Here is a 22,611-nt window from a genome sequence, read left to right as displayed (position 1 = left end):
TAGGTTCAGAACAGATCTAGCAGCTCAAAACTGGGCATCCATGAGGCGCTGTGGGCCATCAGCAGCAGCAGAATTATATTCCACCACAATCTGTAACCTCATGACCCAGCATATCCTTCACTCTACCATTACCACCAAGCCAGGGGACCAACCCTGCTTCAACAAGGCGTGTAGAAGAACATGCCAGGAGCAGCACCAGGTGTATCTGAAAATGAGGTGCCAACCTGGGGAAGCTGCAAAACAGGACTACATGCATGCTAAAAAGCAGAAGCAGCATGCTATAGACAGGGCTAAGCGATCCCACAATCAATGGATCAGATCAAAGCTCTGCAGTCCTGTCACATCCAGTCGTGAATGGTGGTGGATCATTAAACAACTAACGGGAGGAGGAGGCTCCAAGAATATCCGCATTCTCAATGATGGTGGAGCCCAGCACGCGAGTGCAAAAGACAAAGCTGAAGAGTTTGAAACCAACTTCAGCCAGAAGTGCTGAGTGGATGATCCATATCGGCCTACTCCCAAGGTCCCCACCATCACAGAAGCCAGTCTTCAGCCAATTCGATTCACACCGCATGATATCAAGAAACGGCTGAGCGCACTAGATACAGCAAAGGCTATGGGCCCTGACAATATCCCGGCTATCGTGCTGAAGACTTGTGCTCCAGAACTAGCTGCACCTCTAGCCAAGCTGTTCCAGTACAGTTACAACACTGGCATCTATCCGACAATGTGGAAAACTGCCCAGGTATGCCCTGTCCACAAAAAGCAGGACAAATCCAACCCGGCCAATTACCGCTCCATCAGTCTACTCTCAATTATCAGCAAAGTGATGTAAGGTGTCATCGACAGTGCTATCAAGCAGCACTTACTCACCAATAACCTGCTCACTGACGCCCAGTTTGGGTTCCGCCAAGACCACTTGGCTCCCGACCTCATTACAGCCTTGATCCAAACATGGACAAAGGAGCTGAATTCCAGAGGTGATGTGAGAGTGACTGACCTTGACATCAAGGCAGCATTTGACCAAGTCTGGCATCAAGGAGCCCTAGTAAAACTGAAGTCAATGGGAATCAGGGGGAAAACGCTCCACTGGCTGGAGTCATACCTAGCACAAAGGAAGATGGTTGTGGTGGTTGAAGGTCAATCATCACAGCCCCAGGACATGGCTGCAGGAGTTCCTCAGGGCAGTGTCCTAGGCCCAACCATCTTCAGCTGTTTCATCAATGACCTTCCCTCCAACATAAGGTCAGAAATGGGGATGTTCACTGATGTCTGCTCAGAGTTCAGTGCCATTCACAACTCCTCAGGTAATGAAGCAGTCCATGCCCACATGCAACAAGACCTGGACGACGTTCAGGCTTGGGCTGATAAGTGACAGGTAACATTTGCGTCACAGAAGTGCCAGGCAATGACTATCTCCAACAAGCGAGAGTCTAACCACCTCCCCTTGACATTCAATGGTGTGGAGATGCCGGAGTTGGACTGGGGTGGACAAATGTAAGAAGTCACACAACACCAGGTTATAGTCCAACAGCTTTATTTGAAATCACAAGCTTTCAGAGCGCTGCTCCTTCATCAGGTGAAGTGGAGAAATGCATAAAGACACAGCTTATATAGTCAGAGAATAATGTCAGATGTTTACAGGTAATCTTTCCAACTGCCATTAATCACACCTCGGCAGAGAGATAATCACAGCAATCAAAGGTGTGAATGGTGTCCAAACAGGCCAGTCAGGAAAACATTACATCAAAGAACAATGAGGTGGGGTCACAAGGGGTCAAATATTACAGATGCTGGGGTCTGTATGAAAAACAAAAAAAGACAAAAAACATTTTTTTTGCTGGAAATCACAGCAGGTCCGGCCACATCTGTGTAGAGAGAACAAGCCAATGTCGACTCGAGTCTGGATGACCCTGCGTCAGGTGGGGTTACATGTAGCGTGACATGAACCCAAGATCTCGGTTGAGGCCGTCCTCATGGGTGCGGAACTTGGCTATCAGTTTCTGCTCGACGATTTTGCGTTGTCGTGTGTCTCAAAGGCCGCCTTGGAGAATGCTTACCTGAAGATCGGAGGCTGAATGTCCTTGACTGCTGAAGTGTTCCCCGACTGGGAGGGAACACTCCTGCCTGGTGATTGTTGCGCGGTGTCCGTTCATCCGTTGTCGCAGTGTCTGCATGGTCTCGCCGATGTACCATGCTCCGGGGCATCCTTTCCTGCAATGTATGAGGTAGACAATGTTGGCTGAGTCACATGAGTATGTACCATGTACCTGGTGGGTGGTGTCCTCACGTGTGATGATGGTATCTGTGTTGATGATCTGGCATGTCTTGCAGAGGCTGCTGTGGCAGGGTTGTGTGGTGTCGTGGTCGCTGTTCTCCTGAAAGCTGGGTAATTTGCTGCAAACAATGGTCTGTTTGAGGTTAGGCGGCTGTTTGAAAGCGAGTAGCACCCACGGACCAGTTGAACCAGGAACACTCCTCGCCACGATGGACGTCTCGGCACTCTACACCAGTATCCCCCACGATGACGGCATCGCTGCGACAGCCTCAGTACTCAACACCAACAACAGCTAATCTCCAGACGCCATCCTACAACTCATCCGCTTCATCCTTGACCACAATGTCTTCACCTTTGACAACCAGTTCTTTACCCAAACACACGGAACAGCCTTGGGGACCAAATTCGCACCCCAGTACGCAAACATCTTCATGCACAAGTTCGAGCAAGACTTCTTCGCTGCACAGGATCTCCAACCAACGCTATACACCAGATACATCGACGACATTTTCTTCCTATCAAATCAAATCAAATCAAATCAAATCAACTTTTATTGTCATTGTTAGTGCACAAGTGCAGTACAACGAAATGTAGGCTTGCGGCTCCCGAGAGTGTACATTTAGATTAAGACATTTAAACATTCAACATACTTTTGGCTTGTAATACATTAACATAAGCATAACCATAATAAAGTGCATTGGCAGATGTGCAGGCTTTAGAGTTTATTTGTGGAGTTCAGTAGGATGACAGCCCTGGGAAAGAAGCTGTTCCTAAATCTGGTCGTACGGGTGCGAATGCATCTGTAGCGTCTCCCAGATGGCAGGAGGGCGAACAGACTGTGGCTGGGGTGGGTAGGGTCTTTGATGATGGACCGTGACCTCCGTAAACAGCGTTTCTGGTATATGTGCTCTATGGTCGGTAGCCGGGTGCCGGTAATGCGTTGGGCAGTTTTGACTACCCGCTGCAGGGCTTTCCGGTCGTAGTAGCTACAGCTGCCATACCATACTGTGATACAGTTTGTCAGGATGCTCTCTATTGTGCAGCGGTAAAAGTTAGAGAGGATCAGGGGTGACAGGTTACGTCCCTTCAGCCTCCTTAGGAAATATAGGCGCTGCTGGGCCTTCTTCACCAGAGGGTCCTATGGACCCACGGCGAAGAATCACTGAAAAGACTACACGATAACATCAACAAGTTCCATCCCACCATCAAACTCACCATGGACTACTCCTCAGAATCGGTTTCATTCTTGGACACACGAATCTCCATCAAAGACGGACACCTCAGCACTTCACTCTACCGCAAGCCCACGGACAACCTCACGATGCTTCACTTCTCCAGCTTCCACCCTAAACATGTTAAAGAGGCCATTCCCTATGGACAAGCCCTGCAAATACACAGGATCTGCTCAGATGAGGAGGAACGCGATTGGCACCTACAGACACTGAAAGACGCCCTTGTAAGAACGGGATATGACGCTCGACTCGTCGATCGACAGTTCCGACGGGCCACAGCGAAAAATCGCATAGACCTCCTCAGAAGACAAACACGGGACACAACCAACAGAGTACCCTTCGTCGTCCAGTACTTCCCCGGAGCGGAGAAACTACGCCATGTTCTTCGCAGCCTTCAACATGTCATCGATGACGACGAACACCTCGCTAAGGCCATCCCCACGCCTCCACTACTCGCTTTAAAACAGCCGCCTAACCTCAAACAGACCATCGTTTGCAGCAAATTACCCAGCTTTCAGGAGAACAGCGACCACGACACCACACAACCCTGCCACAGCAACCTCTGCAAGACATGCCAGATCATCAACACAGATACCATCATCACACGTGAGGACACCACCCACCAGGTACATGGTACATACTCATGTAACTCGGCCAACGTTGTCTACCTCATACATTGCAGGAAAGGATGCCCCGGAGCATGGTACATCGGCGAGACCATGCAGACACTGCGACAACGGATGAACGGACACCACGCAACAATCACCAGGCAGGAGTGTTCCCTCCCAGTCGGGGAACACTTCAGCAGTCAAGGACATTCAGCCTCCAATCTTCAGGTAAGCATTCTCCAAGGCGGCCTTTGAGACACACGACAACGCAAAATCGTCGAGCAGAAACTGATAGCCAAGTTCCGCACCCATGAGGACGGCCTCAACCGAGATCTTGGGTTCATGTCACGCTACATGTAACCCCACCTGACGCAGGGTCATCCAGACTCGAGTCGACATTGGCTTGTTCTCTCTACACAGATGCGGCCGGACCTGCTGTGATTTCCAGCAAAAAAAATGGCCTAGAAATTCACTATGGCCCCGCCAGCTGGCTAGCGCCCAAAAGTTAGCGCTGGGCGGGAAGCCTATAGCGATCGTCAGATATTCATTGTTAGCGCCCCAATTCGGAAGCGGGCGCTATACCAGGGTGTGTCCGCCTCCGCTTGGTGCGCTGACACTGAATATCAGCGCTCTTGGCGCCACTGCGCCAGGCGCTGCACAGCGGCAGGCTGCGGTACTGCAGGCCTCCTCCTTCTCTTAAGGGGGAGCTGCCTGCAACGGGGAGATCGCCGCTGGATAGTGCCGGCAAATGAGCCTGGCACCACGGAGAAGTGCCGGGCTCGCGGAAAGCAGCCGGCAATGCCGCGGGGGGGGGGGTGGAGGAGGCCGGGGAAGGAGGTGCGGGCAGGCGGCCGCCGCAAAAGCGGCCGGCCCCACCTTCCGCTTTAAAGCGCCCCACTAAGGCAGCAGGACAGCCCCGTTTTCTGGTCGCTGTTTGCGGCCGCTTCGGAGGAGGCGGCCGCAACTAAATATGGGGATCGGCGCGGTTTTGGGGCGGAACCGGGGCACTGCGCACACCGATGACGTCATCGGTGCCGGCACAGCGCTAACGGCTACCGCCGCCAATACCGCTGCGCTGAATATCTGCGCAAACTCATTTTTGGCGCAAAATCACCCTTTAGGCGTTAACTGGGCGCAAAGCTGGCAGCGCCTTAATGAATTTCTGGGCCAATGTTTTTTGTCTGTTTTTTTGTTTTTCATACAGACCCCAGCATCTGCAATATTTGACCCCTTGTGACCCCACCTCATTGTTCTTTGATGTAATGTTTTCCTGACTGACCTGTTTGGACACCATTCACACCTTTGATTGCTGTGATTATCTCTCTGCCGAGGTGTGATTAATGGCAGTTGGAAAGATTACCTGTAAACATCTGACATTATTCTCTGACTATATAAGCTGTGTCTTTATGCATTTCTCCACTTCACCTGATGAAGGAGTAGCGCTCCGAAAGCTTGTGATTTCAAATAAAGCTGTTGGACTATAACCTGGTGTTGTGTGACTTCTTACATTTGACATTCAATGGCATTACCATCGCCGAATCCCCCACTATCAACATCCTGGTGGTCACCATTGACCAGTAACTTAACTGGACCAGCCACATAAATACTGTGGCAACAAGAGCAGGTCAGAGGCTAGGTATTCCGCTGCGAGTGCCTCACCTCCTGACTCCCCAAAGCCTTTCCACCATCTACAAGGCACAAGTAAGGAGTGTGATGGAATACTCTCCACTTGCGTGGATGAGTGCAGCTCCAACAACACTCAAGAAGCTCAACACCATCCAGGACAAAGCAGCCCGCTTGATTGGCACCCCATCCACCACCTTAAGCATTCACTCCCTCCACCACCGGTGTACCGTGGCTGCAGTGTGTACCATCTACAAGATGCACTGCAGCAACTCGCCAAGGCTTCTTTGGCAGCACCTCCCAAACCTGCGTCCTCTTCCACCTAGACGGACAAGGGCAGCAGGCACATGGGAACACCACCACCTCCAAGTTCCCCTCCAAGTCACACACTATCCTGACTTGGAAGTATATCACTGTTCCTTCATCGTCGCTGGGTCAAAATCCTGGAACTCCCTACCTAACAGCACTGTGGGAGTACCTTCACCACATGGACTGCAGCGGTTCAAGAAGGCGGCTCACCACCAACTCCTCAAGGGCAACTAGGGATGGGCAATAAATGCTGGCCTTGCCAGTGATGCCCAGATCCCATAAGCGAATAAAATTAAAATGCAGCAGCCAATTTATGCACAGCAAGATCCCACAAACAGCAATGTGATAGTAACCAGTTAATCTGCTTTAACACCAGGAATGCTCTCAGTACTGGACCACTCCTGCTTCCAATTGGTTCAGTTCTTGGTTTCTCTTTCTGCTGACAGGTAGTTGCAAGCCACTAAATAAACCCCCTCTTACAATCTGTTCATTTAAAAAAACAGCCCGTGTTACACTCAGCACTTAACTGAGCCTCTTACAGTACAACAACAAGCTTACTATTAAATGCTTCTTACACTCAAGTACAAAGAGCTTTGTGTGTCGAATTTGCGAATATTGCATATCAGCTCCTTCTACTCTGACCTCTGGAGTACCAGTCAGGCTAAGTAATGTTTTGAAACAATGATCAATGGAATCATGTATTTCTTATTTACATACAATATACTCTTCTGGGCACTTAATAAATTTGCTTTAATTGCTACTTTTAATTGCTTGTGGGCACTTTCTAAGTGAGAAGTCTGGCCTTGCAGTGTTACTTATGCCCGGAGGTGAATGCACTGGTAGTACCTGGGACAACTGCACTTCGTTAATGGAGAATTATCCTGTTTGATGTTCTACATTGCACTTCCAGCTCACAGAATTTACTCCAGTTCTGAGCTGTGTGTGGTATACAGAGAATATTAGAAACAATCAAACATTATGGGCTCGATTTTGCCAGCCATGGGGAGGCAGGCTTGGAGGCGGGGTTGCCGGGAAAATGGCAGAATTTTGGGACGGGTGCCAGGAGGCGGGTAGCCGACCCGCGCCGGGTTCTGCCTGCTCGAGGCGGGAAGGGGATTAATGCCAATTAACTGCCTGTTAACAGGCAGTTTTTTGGCTAATCCCTACTTTGAGCCCTGAAGTGTGGGCTTCCCGACGGCTCCGAACCTCGCCAGGGTCAGCGAGGTGGGCCGTCGGTCTACGGGGGTCGGAAGGGCCGAGATGTCCGGTGTGCAGGTGAGTAATGGGTGCATGTGTGCAGAGGTAAGTGTGTGAGGTGTGTGTAAAGTGTTTCAATAAGTTTTACTTACCTTTACTTCTTCCTGCAGGCTTCCTCCCTTCAGGTCTCGGGTGTCCCTCAGCTCACCGGCACAGAAAGCAGAATGGCCGCTGAACTGTCAAAAGCTGCAGCCTTCTGCTTTCTGGTCAGGAAGGCTTTCTAATTGAGTCTTGAGTAAAGACACAACTTAGAAGAGAGATTGTCAGTGTTTGACAGCTTCACAGAGCTGTCAAACGATGACATTTCATCTGTCAAAAGCTCTTGACAGATGAAACGGCACTCACTGACTGTGGTAAACCACTTTTATCGTTCACTATCGTTACACTATGGTTATCACTGTTTATATCGTTACACTATGGTTATCACTGTTTACACTGTTGTATCACTACACAAGGTCACCTCTTGTCACGCTGTTATACCTGGGCTGACCACAGCTGACTCCGCCCATGGCTCCGCCTGCTTGCCCAGGTATAAACGTGGTCGACTGGCTGGTATTCCTCCTTGTTGGACCCGATCACCCACGAGGGTGGGCTCTGTCATTTAGCCAATAAAAACCTATAATTACTATATTAACTCATCGCTTTTCATTGGATGAATTGGTAGGTATATGAATTTTATTGGCTAAATTTTGAAATGAGTGGACCGGAGCAGCCAAACGACCAGCCAAACGGCCAGCTACAACAGCCACAGCAGCCGGCCTGGCTGCGAGCCCTCCGACCGCCGTACTTGGATCTAAACCCACAGGCAGCGAACTCAGCCCTCGACTTCAAACACTGGCTGAGCTGTTTCGAATCCTACCTGGGAGAATCCGGCGTGCCTCCGGGATCCAAACTAAGAGTTCTGACCGCCCAAGTGAGCCCTAAAGTATTTGCATTCATCCAGGACCTTACTACATACGAGGACGCCCTCAATCTGCTGAAAGAGCAGCACCGGAGCCCGGTAAATTCTACGTATGCCAGACATCTCCTAAGATCCCGCTCGCAACAGCCAGGAGAGTCTGTAGATGAATTTTTACGGGCGCTACAAACACTCGGCAGGGACTGTGACTTTAAAGCTGTAACGGCGGCAGAAAATACTGAAGGGAATATCCGCGATGCCTTCGTGAAAGGCCTTCGGTCCGACTACTCACGGCAAAGACTGCTCGAATCAAAGAACCTCGACCTGAATACAACTGCAGCCCTCGCTCGCTCTCTGGAAGTGGCCCATCGGGACCTCGAGGCGTATTCCAGGTACTGTGCTGCGCGACCCTGGGACTCGGGCCCGACCCCGGCCGCAATACCCCTCGCACCGCCGCCTCTGGGACCTACCTCAGCGTCGGCGTCCCAGAACCGATCGGGACCGCCACCCCCGGTACCGGCTGCGACATCGGAGCCCCGCGATCGGGCCGCCGGCTGCTTCTTCTGTGGCCAGGCGAAACACCCGAGGACGCGCTGCCCTGCAAGAAACGCGACCTGCTCCGATTGCCACAAGAAAGGCCACTTCGCGAAGGCCTGCAGGGGGAGAGCCACAGACGCCAGCAGTGCCTCATGCGAGTTGTGGGAGCGGCCATCTTTCATCAAGGCCACAGATGCCAGTATCCCCTCGTGTGAGTCGTGGGGCGGCCATCTTTGATCAAGGCCACCGACGCCAGCAGGGCCTCATGTGAGTTGTGGGGGCGGCCATCTTCTCCGCCATTTTATTCAACGTCGTGGGCACCGCCATTTTGTCCACCACACTCGTCCGCCACCTTGTCTCCAGACCCGACCACCGCCTCACCCGCAGACTACAGCAGCTCGCTCAGCCATACACTAGCCTCCGTCACACTGGACCAAGCTCGCCCGCATCACCTGTCCAAGTCCATGATGGACATCAAAGTAAACGGCCACGCCACGTCCTGCCTGTTCGACAGCGGAAGCACGGAGAGTTTCATCCATCCAGACACGGTGAGCCACTACTCCCTCACTGTCCGGCCAATGCGCAAGCGGATCTCGATGGCGTCGAGGTCCCATTCTACAGACATCAGCGGCTACTGTGTTGTGACCCTGTCGGTTAGGGGCACGGAGTATAAAAATTTTAAACTCCTCGTCCTGCCCCAGCTCTGCGCTGCCGTCCTACTAGGGCTGGACTTCCAATCCCACCTTCAAAGTGTCACTTTGGCATACGGCGGACCCCTCCCCCCACTCACAGTCGACAACCAGCAGCCTTTAAACTGCCCACCGCGTACCACCTGCGGCCTATCCACCCTCAAGGTCCCGCCCCCCTCCCTGTTCGCTAACCTCACCCGCGACTGTAAACCCGTCGCCACCAAGAGCAGGCGGTACAGCGCCGGGGACAGAGCTTTTATTAGCTCTGAGGTGCAGTGTCTCCTGAAGGAGGGCATCATCGAGAGGAGCAACAGCCCCTGGCGTGCCCAGGTCGTAGTCGTTAAGACCGGCAATAAAAACCGCCTGGTCATCGACTACAGCCAAACCATAAACTGGTACACCCAGCTGGACGCATACCCCCTTCCCCGCATATCTGATATGGTCAATCAGATTGCACAGTACCGGGTATTCTCCACCATCGACCTTAAGTCGGCCTATCACCAACTCCCTATCCGCCCTGAGGACCGCCAGTATACCGCCTTCGAGGCGAATGGCCGCCTCTACCACTTCCTTAGGGTTCCCTTCGGCGTCACCAACGGGGTTTCGGTCTTCCAAAGGGAGATGGACCGGATGGTTGACCAGAACGGGCTGCAGGCCACGTTCCCTTATCTAGATAACATCACCATCTGCGGCCGCGACCGGCAGGACCACAATGTTAATCTGGAGAAATTCCTCCGTACGGCCGAACGGCTGAACCTCACTTACAATAAGGAGAAATGTGTGTTTAACACCTCGCGTCTTGCCATCCTCAGCTGCGTAGTAGAGAACGGAGTCATCGGCCCCAACCCCGAAAGAATGCGCCCCCTCATGGAGCTTCCCCTCCCCCACTGTCCAAAGGCACTGAAGAGAACCCTGGGGCTCTTCGCTTACTATGCCCAATGGGTGCCGAATTATGCGGACAAAGCCAGACCCCTCATGAAGTCCACCTCCTTCCCCCTGACGGCAGAAGCGTGCGCAGCCTTCTCCCTCATAAAGGGAGACATTGCTAAGGCCACAATGCACGCGGTAGATGAGTCTATCCCTTTCCAAGTGGAGAGCGATGCATCCGACTTCGCCCTAGCTGCAACCCTTAACCAGGCAGGGAGACCTGTGGCCTTCTTCTCAAGGACCCTCCAGGGCCCTGAGATCCGACACTCTTCGGTCGAGAAGGAGGCCCAGGCGATCGTGGAGGCAGTACGACGCTGGAGGCATTACCTGGCAGGCAAACGATTTACCCTCCTCACCGACCAGCGTTCGGTCGCTTTTATGTTAATAACAAGCTGAGGGGCAAAATCAAGAACGACAAGATCTTGAGGTGGAGAATCGAGCTCTCCACCTATGATTATGATATCTTGTACCGGCCTGATAAACTGAACGAACCCCCAGATGCTCTATCACGAAGTACATGCGCCAACGCGCAAATTGATAGACTGCAGACCCTCCACAACGACCTCTGCCACCCCGGGGTCACCAGACTTTACCACTTCATTAAGGCCCGCAACCTGCCGTACTCCACCGAGGAGGTCAGGACCATGACCAGGAACTGCCAAACCTGTGCCGAATGCAAACCGCATTTCTTTAGGCCGGACAGAGCAAGCCTGATCAAGGCCACCCGCCCCTTCGAGCGCTTGAGCATCGATTTGAAGGGGCCCCTCCCGTCCTCTGACCGTAATGTGTACTTCCTCAACATCATTGATGAGTACTCCCGTTTCCCCTTTGCCTTCCCCTGCCCAGACATGACCAGTACCACGGTCATCAAATGCCTGAACGACCTCTTCGCCTTGTTTGGGATCCCGAACTATATACATAGCAACCGGGGCTCATCCTTCATGAGCGAGGAACTTCGCCAGTTCCTACTAGCGAGAGGCATTGCTGCGAGCAGGACCACCAGCTACAACCCCCGAGGGAACGGCCAGGTGGAAAGAGAGAACGCGACTGTCTGGAAGGCCGTTCTCTTAGCCTTAAAGTCTAAGGGCCTGCCAACCTCTCGCTGGCAGGAAGTCCTCCCGGCAGCGCTGCATTCCATCCGGTCACTGCTTTGCACGGCCATTAACGCCACCCCCCATGAACGAATGTTTGTTTTCCCCAGGAAGTCGACTACGGGAACCTCGCTACCAACATGGCTGACTTCTCCGGGGCCCGTCTTGCTGCGAAAGCACGTGAGGGCCCATAAAACGGACCCCCTGGTCGAGAGGGTGGACCTCCTGCACGCCAACCCCCAGTACGCCTATGTGGCATACCCAGACGGGCGGGAGGACACAGTCTCCTTACGAGACCTTGCACCCTCGGGCACCCCTGAGACACCACCGTTACCCCCCACCACCCCCCCAAATCCAGCCCAGGTAGACGGCATGCCGGAACCCCACGAGCCTTCGCCGACCACGCAGACACCAGCATTAACATCGGATACTGCATCACCGCCACCGCTGCTGCGCCGATCAGAAAGACTTACGAGGCCTCCGGACAGACTGACATACCCGAACTGGTAGTACACTTCACCCCGCCGGACTCAAATCTAAACAAGGGGTGAATGTGGTAAACCACTTTTATCGTTCACTATCGTTACACTATGGTTATCACTGTTTATATCGTTACACTATGGTTATCACTGTTTACACTGTTGTATCACTACACAAGGTCACCTCTTGTCACGCTGTTATACCTGGGCTGACCACAGCTGACTCCGCCCATGGCTCCGCCTGCTTGCCCAGGTATAAAGGTGGTCGACTGGCTGGTATTCCTCCTTGTTGGACCCGATCACCCACGAGGGTGGGCTCTGTCATTTAGCCAATAAAAACCTACAGTTACTATCTTAACTCGTCGCTTTTCATTGGATGAATTGATAGGTATATCACTGACGTCACCTGTAACTGGCTTTCCCTTACTTCTTCTTCTTCTTAGCCAGTCCCTCGGAACCAAGGATGACTTGCTTCCACATTAAAAATGAGTTTGCAGGTGACTGATTAGTCCAATGCGGGACCTACAGTCTCTGTCACAGGTGGGGCAGACGGTGGTTGAAGGGGCGGGTGGGTGGGGTGCTTGGGTTAACATGCGCTCCTTGCGCTGCCTGCACTTGGCTTCCGCTTGCTCCTGGTGAAGAGACTCGAGGTGTTCGGTGCCTTCCCGGATGCTTCTCCTCCACTTTGTGCGGTCTTGGGCCAGGGATTCCCAGGTGTCGGTGGGGATGTTACATTTTTTGAAGGAGGCTTTGAGGGTGTCCTTGAAGCGTTTCCTCTGCCCACCTGGGGCTCTCTTGCCGTGTCGGAGCTCCGAGTAGAGCGCTTGTTTTGGGAGTCTCGTATCGGGCATGCGAACAATGTGACCCGTCCATCGGAGCTGATCGAGCGTGGTCAAAGCTTTGGTGCTGGGGATGTTGGCCTGAGCAAGAACACTGATGTTGGTGCGCCTATCCTGCCAATGGATTTGCAGGATCTTGCGGAGGCAGCATTGGTGGTACCTCTCCAGTGCTTTGAGGTGCCTGCTGTACATGGTCCATGTCTCTGAGGCATACAGCAGGGCGGGTATCACTGCTGCTCTCTAGACCATGAGCTTAGTGCCGGGTTTGAGGTCCTGGTCTTCAAACACTCTCTTCCTCAGGCGACCGAAGGCTGCACTGGCACACTGAAGGTGGTGTTGGACTTCGTCATCGACGTCTGCCCTTGTTGACAGTAGGCTCCCAAGGTATGGAAAGTGGTCCATGTTGTCCAAGGCCTTGTCATGGATTTTGATAATCGGGGGGCAGTACTGTGTGGCAGGGGCAGGTTGGTAGAGGACCTTTGTCTTATGGATGTTAAGTGTAAGGCCTATGCTCTCATATGCTTCGGTGAAGGTGTTGACGATGGTTTGGAGTTCGACCTCCGAGTGAGCACAGACGCAAGCGTCATCTGCATAATGTAATTCGACGACAGAGGATGGGATGACCTTGGATCTGGGCTGGAGGTGACGGAGGTTGAACAGTTTCCCGTTTGTTCTATAAATTAGCTCCACTCCAGTGGGGAGCTTACTGAGAGTGAGATGGAGCATTGCAGCAAGGAAGATCGAGAAGAGCGTTGGTGCGATGACACAGCCTTGCTTGACCCCGGTTCGTACGTGAATTGGGTCTGTGGTGAAACCGTTGGTCAGGATCATGGCTTCCACGTCGTCGTGAAGCAGGCGGAGGATAGTGACAAACTTTTGAGGGCAGCCGAATTTGATGAGGACACTCCATAATCCCTCATGGTTGACAGTGTCGAAGGCCTTTGTGAGATCAAAGAAGGCCATGTACAGCGGTTAGTGCTGTTCCCTGCATTTCTCCTGTAATTGATGTGCGTGTTATGTCTGACATTTGGTGATAGGTACTCGATTGCCTTGGCCTGAGCACATGGAGTTTGATAGTGCTGTGATCATTGTATTGTGTATAGGTATTCGATTGCTTGTGCCTGGAAGTGTGTGTGTGTGGCAGCCATATTAAAAGCAGCATGAACTGAACTCACTGACGGTCTCTGGATTATCTTTGCAAACGCAACATTTGGCGACAAGGATGGCTGAAATCTCTCTTCCACCACCTCCTCCCTTCCTTGCACTACCAGGTGAGCCCCCGATCCCATGGGTTCGCTGGTTACAGTCCTTTGAAACCTACCTCATTGCTCTTGGACTAGAAACTGTGATTACGGCTCGGAAAAAGACACTGTTATCCCATTGCTTGGGAGCGGAGGGCCAGCGTGTTCTTGGGACATTATGCACAGCAGACTCAATCCAAACATATGATGAGGCTGTGGCTCTGTTAAGCACACACTTCTCTGCCCCACAAAGTGCCCTCCTGCGGCGATTCATTTTTAGACAGCGTCACCAACTCCTCGGCGAGTCAGTGCATCAATACGTGACTAATTTGAGGGGGTTAGCTAGCTCGTGCAAGTTCGGTGCATTACAAGATGAGATGGTGCGTGATCAACTAATAGAGCACACAAACAATGTGAGAGTGCGTGAAAGACTGTTACTCGAGTCCGACGATCTGTCGTTGTCACAGGCAGTCAACATTGCCTTTCAAGTGGAATCTGCAGCTGAATGTGCAGCGAAACTAGCACACACACCCAGTGACAGCGCCCTCGGCCCCGACAGCTCTGACACTGTAGTAACCTGGGAGGTTATGAGTAACCTGATCCACCAGGTGGTGCTGTGGCAATTGCTCTCCTGAGTTAAGTCTGATCTGTACTGTTGAACTCTTTGTTTTTGCTGCCTCATGGCAGAAGCTTTTATGTGCAAGGGTTGATTAAACCATGTTACGGAGTTAACCTGTGTCTGTCTCCATCTATGGCCAGCTCAAGATACCACATATGGCGACGAGAATAAAGGACGGAAGAGTTTTGGAGTATTCGGAAGAGGTGCTCGGGTTGGTTAGCAAACTAGTCGGAAAAGCACGAGGCTAGGTCGCGGGAGTCGAAACGGAGTTTGATTTTTTGGCTGAAGTGACCGGACTCCAAGGATGGCAGGAATGGTAGGCTCCGTGGCACCTTTTGACAGCAAGTCGCAGTCTTGGGAGGAGTATATTGAAATACTGAGCCATTTCTTTATGGCAAACGAGGTGGACAGTGCTGAAAAGAAAAGGGCCATTTTACTGAGTTGTGTGGGAGCGCAAACCTATACACGGATGAGGAATCTGCTGAGCCCGGAGCGGCCAGGAGAAAAATCTTTTGACGAGTTGGTGAGTCTACTAAAGAATCATTTCAATCCGAAACCTAGTGAAATAGTACAGAGATGGAAATTCAATTCGAGGATTAGGAGGCCGGAAGAAAGCGTTACCGAGTATGTGGAGGAGCTTCGGAAGCTCGCACAGGACTGTAATTTTGGAAATGCGCTCACAGTCATGTTAAGGGACAGACTAGTATGCGGAGTCAACGATGACAGTATACAGCAAAGGTTGCTGTCAGAAGAAGGATTAACGTTTGAGACGGCACTTAAAAAAGCACAAGCCATGGAGACGGCTAACAAGGACATTAAGGACTTAAACAGTATGAGCAAGGAGAAATGGAGTAAACCAGGGGGAGAAGCTGTTTTCAAGATGGAAGCTGGCGCGAAAAGTCCACCAGTCGGGGTTGGGGATTGCTACCGATGTGGCGGGACGAGCCATTATGCAAAGGACTGCAGATTTGCAAAGGCAAAGTGCCACAATTGTGGAAAAATAGGGCACTTAAAGAAAGTCTGTAAAAGGGCAGTGAGTGAGAGAAGCAGTGCTAAAGGGGCAAAGCATGCAAAAGGGGGGAGGGAGAAGTACACAAAGCGGGCAAATTACATACAAGAGGAGGAAGAGTCTAGTGAGTCTAGTGAGGAGGTTTTCACTGTATACAGTATAGACACTTCAAGGCCCAACGTACCCCCTCTCACTCAGTATTTGATAGTGAACGGAGGTCAAGTAAAGTTTGAGATTGACACTGGATGTAGTGTAACCATAATGTCGCAGACTGAGTACGCCAAGCTATGGGGGGAAGCAAAAGTACCAGAGCTAGGTATATGCCCCATTAGTCTCAAAACCTACACAGGACAGAAGGTGGACATTTTGGGGGCGGCCGAAGTACAAGTGGAACACAAAGGAGTCACCAAAGATCTTACGGTGGTAGTGGTAGCAGGGTCAGGGCCAAACCTGTTAGGGCGAGGGTGGATCAGTGAGTTGAGTGTGTACTGGCAGGCAATGAATAAAATGGAGGACAGTACAATGGCACTGCAAGAAGGGCTGATGAAGCATGAGTTAGTGTTCAAGGACGAACTGGGCACCTTAAGGGGAGCCACAGCCAAGATTCAGGTAGCCAGTGATGCCACGCCTCATTTCTTTAAACCAAGGTCGGTACCTTTTGCAATGAAAACCAAGGTTGAGGCGGAACTAGATCGCCTGCTAAGGGACAAAGTAATAGAACCAGTGAAATTTTCAGACTGGGCGGCACCAATAGTCCCGGTATTGAAGCCCGACGGTAACGTAAGGGTGTGTGGTGACTATAAGTTAACAGTGAACAGAGTATCATCACTGGAACAGTACCCCATTCCGAGAATGGAGGACATGTTAACATCGCTCGCTGGGGGAGAAAGATTCAGCAAACTGGACATGAGTCATGCGTATCAGCAGATATTGCTAGATGAAGAATCAAAAAAGTTTGTCACAGTGAACACGCACAAGGGGCTGTTCACGTATGCCAGGTTACCATTTGGTGTCAGTTCTAGCCCAGCAATATTCCAACGGACTATGGAGGGCATTCTGCAGGGCATTCCAAAGGTGGCCGTGTACTTAGATGATATTCTGCTAACAGGAAGTGATGATCAGGATCACTTAAAAACACTGGACAAAGTGCTACAGCGGCTGGAAGAGGCGGGGCTATGCCTGAAACAGAGTAAGTGTAGTTTCATGGAGAAGGAAGTTACATTCCTGAGACATCGGGTGGATGCCACAGGTCTCCATCCATTACCAGGGAAAGTGCGGGCAGTGCAGGATGCACCTGCACCCACCTCAGTGACTGAACTGAAAGCCTATCTAGGGCTCCTGAATTATTATAACCGGTTTCTTCCAAACTTATCGATGCTGCTGGCACCCCTGTACAAACTGCTGAGAAAGGAGGAGCCATGGCGTTGGGGGCCAGAGCAAGCGAAAGCGTTTCAGCAGTCAAAGGAGCTACTTCGGTCCAGCAGGGTGTTGGTGCATTACGACGAGAAGAAGGAGCTGATAATGTCCTGCGACGCATCACCCTATGGAGTGGGGGCAGTGTTGGCCCACCGCATGCCAGATGGAGCAGAAAGGCCCATCAGGTTTGTTTCACGCACGCTCACAGCTGTGGAAAAGAACTATTCACAGCTTGATAAAGAGGGGTTGGCCATTATATTTGGAGTAAAGAAATTCCATAAGTACAGATATGGGAGGAAGTTTGTAATCAGTACTGACCACAAGCCTCTTATTAGCTTACTGAATGAGATGAAAGCGGTGCCTCAAATGGCATCACAGAGAATAATGAGATGGGCAGTAATACTAAGAGCCTATGAATATGTGATCACGTACAGAGCCGGCAAAGAAAACGGGAACGCGGATGCTCTCAGCCGCCTGCCCCTCTCAAAATCTCCTCGCAGTACTTCCCCTGAGGAGCACGTCCTGATGCTGGATCAGGAGATCAGTCCCCTGATGACTTCAGCGCAAATCCAGGGCTGGACAGCCAAGGACCCCGTTCTGTCAAGGGTCCGTGAGTATGTGTTGAAAGGCTGGCCAGATCACCGTGAGGGACCGGAGTTTGTGCCGTACAGACGGAGACAGCACGAGCTCAGTGTCCAAGATGGATGTGTGCTATGGGGAGCACGCATCATAGTCCCAGAGCGGCGATGCTCTACTTTGATGGAACAGTTGCATCAATCGCACCCAGGAATGACTAGAATGAATGGACTGGCTAGGAGCTACCTGTGGTGGCCTAACTTGGATGCTGAAATTGAGTCAAAGGTAAAGTCATGCACTATATGTCAGGAACAGAGGAAAGTGCCTGCCGGGGCACCACTCCATCCCTGATACACCCAGATCTCAAAAGCAAGGTTGAGACAAAACAAACAAACCAAAAAGCGTACCATGACAAACATACTAAAGCTTGCCATTTCGCCATCGGGAACTCTGTGTACACCCGGAACTTCGGTTATGGACCTAAATGGATACCAGGACTAATCCAGGACATTACAGGACCTGTGTCATACTCCGTGTTACTAGGGGATGGTCGAGGGGTTTGTCAGCATGTGGATCAGCTTTTCAGCCGGCAGCAGGGGGAACTGCCTCAGATGGAACAAAGGGCAGTGGAGGAGGCTGTTCCAGGACCCAGCATGGCTTATAAGGTGCCAGTGGACACTGGTACTGCCAGGCCACAGCGGGACAGAGTAAAACCAACATCAGAGACTACTCCAATCGCAAGTGCGAATGAATCTGAGAATCCACCACAAGTGGAATTAAGACGTTCACAAAGGATTCGCAAGCAACCAGAAAGACTTATACAAACCTGTTAAATTAGTCAGGGGTTAACCATGGTTAGAGCATACTGGTTAATTAAAACGTAGTACCTAGTAAGGGTTATTGTTTAAGAATTGCATACGACAATCTTAAGGGGGGAGGAGTTTAGTAACCTGGGAGGTTATGAGTAACCTGATCCACCAGGTGGTGCTGTGGCAATTGCTCTCCTGAGTTAAGTCTGATCTGTACTGCTGTACTCTTTGTTTTTGCTGCCTCATGGCAGAAGCTTTTATGTGCAAGTGTTGATTAAACCATGTTACGGAGTTAACCTGTGTCTGTCTCCATCTATGGCCAGCTCAAGATACCACAGACACGGTAATGCTCGCGCGACGGCAGCAACGCGCGCTACTGTGGCAACAGTGTGGAAACTGCGGATCTCGTTCACATGCTACCAGAGCGCAGAATTGCCCCGTGCGCGGCCAAGCCTGTTGCAATTGTGGAAAACAAAATCACTTTGCCAAGGTCTGCCATTCTGCCCCTGTTGCTACAGATGAACACTCTCAGTCCTCAAGCAGTTGGCCTACAATTCACAACGTGAGCTCTGGGCCAGTAGTGGCTTTCAAATCATGCACAATTAACCTGAATGATGTGTGCATCCTGCTGTTGTTGGATACCAGTGCCAGCGTCTCACTGCTGAATGTGGACACATTCAAACGCTTTTTCAGCTCCCTGCCACTCTCTGCGCCCTCCACTACCCTTTGCGGGTATGGTAATTCGAAAATTGGACTAGTGGGCTCAGTCAACCTCACAGTACGCTATGGAACAAAAGTTTTGCCAGATTTTTGTTTTCATGTGGCACGCCAAGGAGCTAACCTGATGGGACTGGATCTTTTCACTGACCTGGGTTTTTCACTCTTGGACACCGGCGGGTCTGCGATTCTGCACGTCGCCTCACTATGGCGCCAAACATGGCCAGCACTCTTCGAGGGTCTGGGCTGCCTGACTGCCTTCACCCACCAGCCCATGGTTGACTCCACCGTTACCCCTGTCATTCAGCCACTGCGCCGCATCCCGCTTGCTCTCCGTGACGGGGTCACAGCTGAACTAAAGCAGCTACTGGAAGCCGGCATCATCGAACCAGTTGATGCCTCCCCATGGGTCTCCAACCTGGTGGTCGCAACGAAAAAGTCAGGTGGTCTACGTGTCTGTGTCGATCTTCGAGCAGTGAATAAGGCCGTAATCCCTGACAAGTATCCACTGCCTACGTCAGAGGAACTCACAGCGCAGTTCTATGGTTCCATCCTGTTCTCGAAACTGGACCTTCGACAGGGCTTTCTACAGGTTCCCCTCCACCCCAGCAGCAGGGACATCACTGCTTTTGTGACACATGCTGGCGTCTTTCGGTACACCAGGATGCCATTTGGACTTAGCTCTGCACCCAGCTGCTTCCAAAAAGTGATGGCCTCTGTGCTCGCGGGCATTCCTAGGGTGGCCATCTACCTGGATGACATCGTCGTGCATGGGCCCTTGACCTCCACTCATGACGAACGCCTTCACAGAGCTTTCACAGCTCTAGCAAAGCACAAGCTCACACTGAATGGCGAAAAGTGTCTTTGCTGTTTCAGAGATCGAATTTGTGGGGTTTCGGTTGTTGGCTGACGGTATATCCCCACTCCAGTCAAACGTGGATGCCATTCACAGCATCCCAGAACCCAGCTCTGCAGCACAGGTTGCCTCCTTCCTTGGCATGACTGGGTACTACCTGAAGTTTTTGCCCCAGTACTCAGCCACCACAGCCCCACTGCGCCAGCTCCTGCGAAAGGATGAGCCCTGGGTGTGGTCACAAGCCTGTATGGAAGCTGTTCGCCTCCTCAAATCGCAGCTCACGTCGCCTCCAGTGTTGGCTCACTTTGATGTCGCCAGCCCCACCCTCGTCACCTGCGACGCGTCCGCCGCAGCTGTGGAGGCAGTGTTATCACAGATACAGAATGGAGTGGAGAAACCAATCGCCTTTGCCTCCCGAGCCCTCAGCCCCACCGAACAGAAGTACTCAGTAGACGAGCGTGAGGCGCTGGCGTGCATCTGGGCATGTGAGCGGTGGCACCTGTACACGTATGGCCGTGCCTTCACCCTGCGAACCGATCACCAGGCTCTCACTGCCCTGCTGTTGACATCCGGCATGGGCCACAGACCACTGCGTCTACACCGCTGGTCTGATCGCCTCCGCCAATACAATTTCAGTCTCCAGTTCACACCAGGACGTGACAATGTTGTTGCAGATCTGCTCTCCCACACTGTCTCTGCCCCAGCCCCACTCGTCGGGTCTGAACAAGTGGAACAGGATATCGTCCAGATGCTGCACACGCCTCTCCAAACCACAGTCTCTCTCCAGGAGCTCAAAGAGGCCTCTGAACAGGATCCGGCCCTCTCCCAGCTGTGCACCTTCATCAGAGATGGCTGGCCTCGCAAGGTGCCTGAGGAACTGTCTGCCTACTCCAGAGTTAAAGAGGAGCTCTCCTGCTGGAATGACTCCTGTGTTGCATGTGGGCTCTGCACTGTGGTCCCAAGTGCCCTTCGTGCGCTTGTTTTATCCATGGCGCATGAGGGCCACTTGGGCATAGTGAAGCTCAAACAACGATGCCGAGACCTAGTGTGGTGGCCGGGTATCGACAGGGAAATTGAGGCCCTGGTCAAGGACTGTGCAGCCTGCCTTGTAAGTGGCAAGACTGGCCACCAAGCTCCCCCACCCCTGCAACCCCTTGCCTGGCCCTCTCAGCCCTGGGAGCACCTGCAGCAGGACGTCTGCGGGGAGATCCATGGTGTCCCCCACCATCAACGGTTCCTAGTGGTGACCTATGACCTGCACTCAAAATGGCCAGAGGTCACTGCCGTGGGCTCCGTCACCTCTCGGGTCTTCATTGATATCCTTGAGTCCCTCTTCTCCCGCTGGGGGCATCCAAAGGCCATCACCACAGACAATGGCCCCCAAATGGTCTCTTCGGAACTCTCCTCTTACCTTGAGAGCAAGGGCATCCGTCACATTCGCACAGCGTACTACCACCCCGAGTCAAATGGGGGGGTGGAGCGTTTTAACCAGACACTGAAAAGTGGCCTCAGAGCACACCTATCCCAGGGGTATGCGTTTGACAAGGCCCTCCTCCACACACTGCTGCATCCTAGAGCCTCCCAGCATTCCACTACAGGGGTCTCACCCGCATCCCTCATGCTAGGCCGTGAGCTCATGCTGCCCCTTGGCAGGCTCCGCCCCTCGCTAGTTCAGAGCCCTGCTCCACCGGCTCAAGCCACAGTCGCTAGACAGCAGGAGATGATGAAACTCCACTTCGACCAGTCGAAGAGGGCCAAGGCGCCCAACATCTCAGTCTCCGATTGGGTCAGAGTCCGCAGGCCTCACCGCAATAATAAGATGGCGTCATTCTGGTCCTCCCCTCTCCAAATCAGCCGCCAACTTGGACCAGCCACTTTCTGCCTCACTGACGGTTCTCGGTGGCATGCCAGCCACCTTCGGAAGGTGCCAGCATCCCCTGATGCGGGATTATACGGACCTAACCCCCAAGCCTTACCCCCAGAGTGGCGGGATGCACAAGTGGCTCAGCCAGCCAACCCTCAAGCAGATGTTGTGCCTCAGCCTGCTCCTCACCAGTCCACACCTCGGCCTGTTCGTACACGTTCTCGCCCTGGCCACCTACAGGACTTTGTCACTACATTTCATGTTTGAAATTCTGTGAGGGGGGAGGAAATGTTATGTCTGATATTTGGTGATAGGTACTCGACTGCCTTGGCCTGAGCACATGGAGTTTGATAGTGCTGTGATCATTGTATTGTGTATAGGTATTCGATTGCTTGTGCCTGGAAGTGTGTGTGTGTGGCAGCCATATTAAAAGCAGCACGAACTGAACTCACTGATGGTCTCTGGATTATCTTTGCAAATGCAACAGTGTGGTGAAGAAAGCCCTATTCAGCCTGCGCCTCACAAACAACCTGACGACTCCCAGTGATGCAGAGACACAGAGTGCCCACAGCGCCTGGTCTGCACTCAAGGCCTCCATAATCAGCACCTGTGAAGAGACGCTCGGTCACTTGACCAGGAAACACCAAGACTGGTTCGACGAGAACGACCAGGAGATCCAGGAGCTAATAAGCCGCAAGCGCAAGGCATTCCTGATCTGGAAACAGCAACAGAACTCG

This window comes from Somniosus microcephalus, chromosome 2 (genome assembly GCF_052327205.1).
Source record: "Somniosus microcephalus isolate GS21.2 chromosome 2, FLI_Smic_1.0, whole genome shotgun sequence".
In the NCBI taxonomy this organism is placed as follows: domain Eukaryota; kingdom Metazoa; phylum Chordata; class Chondrichthyes; order Squaliformes; family Somniosidae; genus Somniosus; species Somniosus microcephalus.
The sequence above is the reverse complement of the archived record's forward strand: the minus strand, read 5'-3'. Positions refer to the sequence as shown.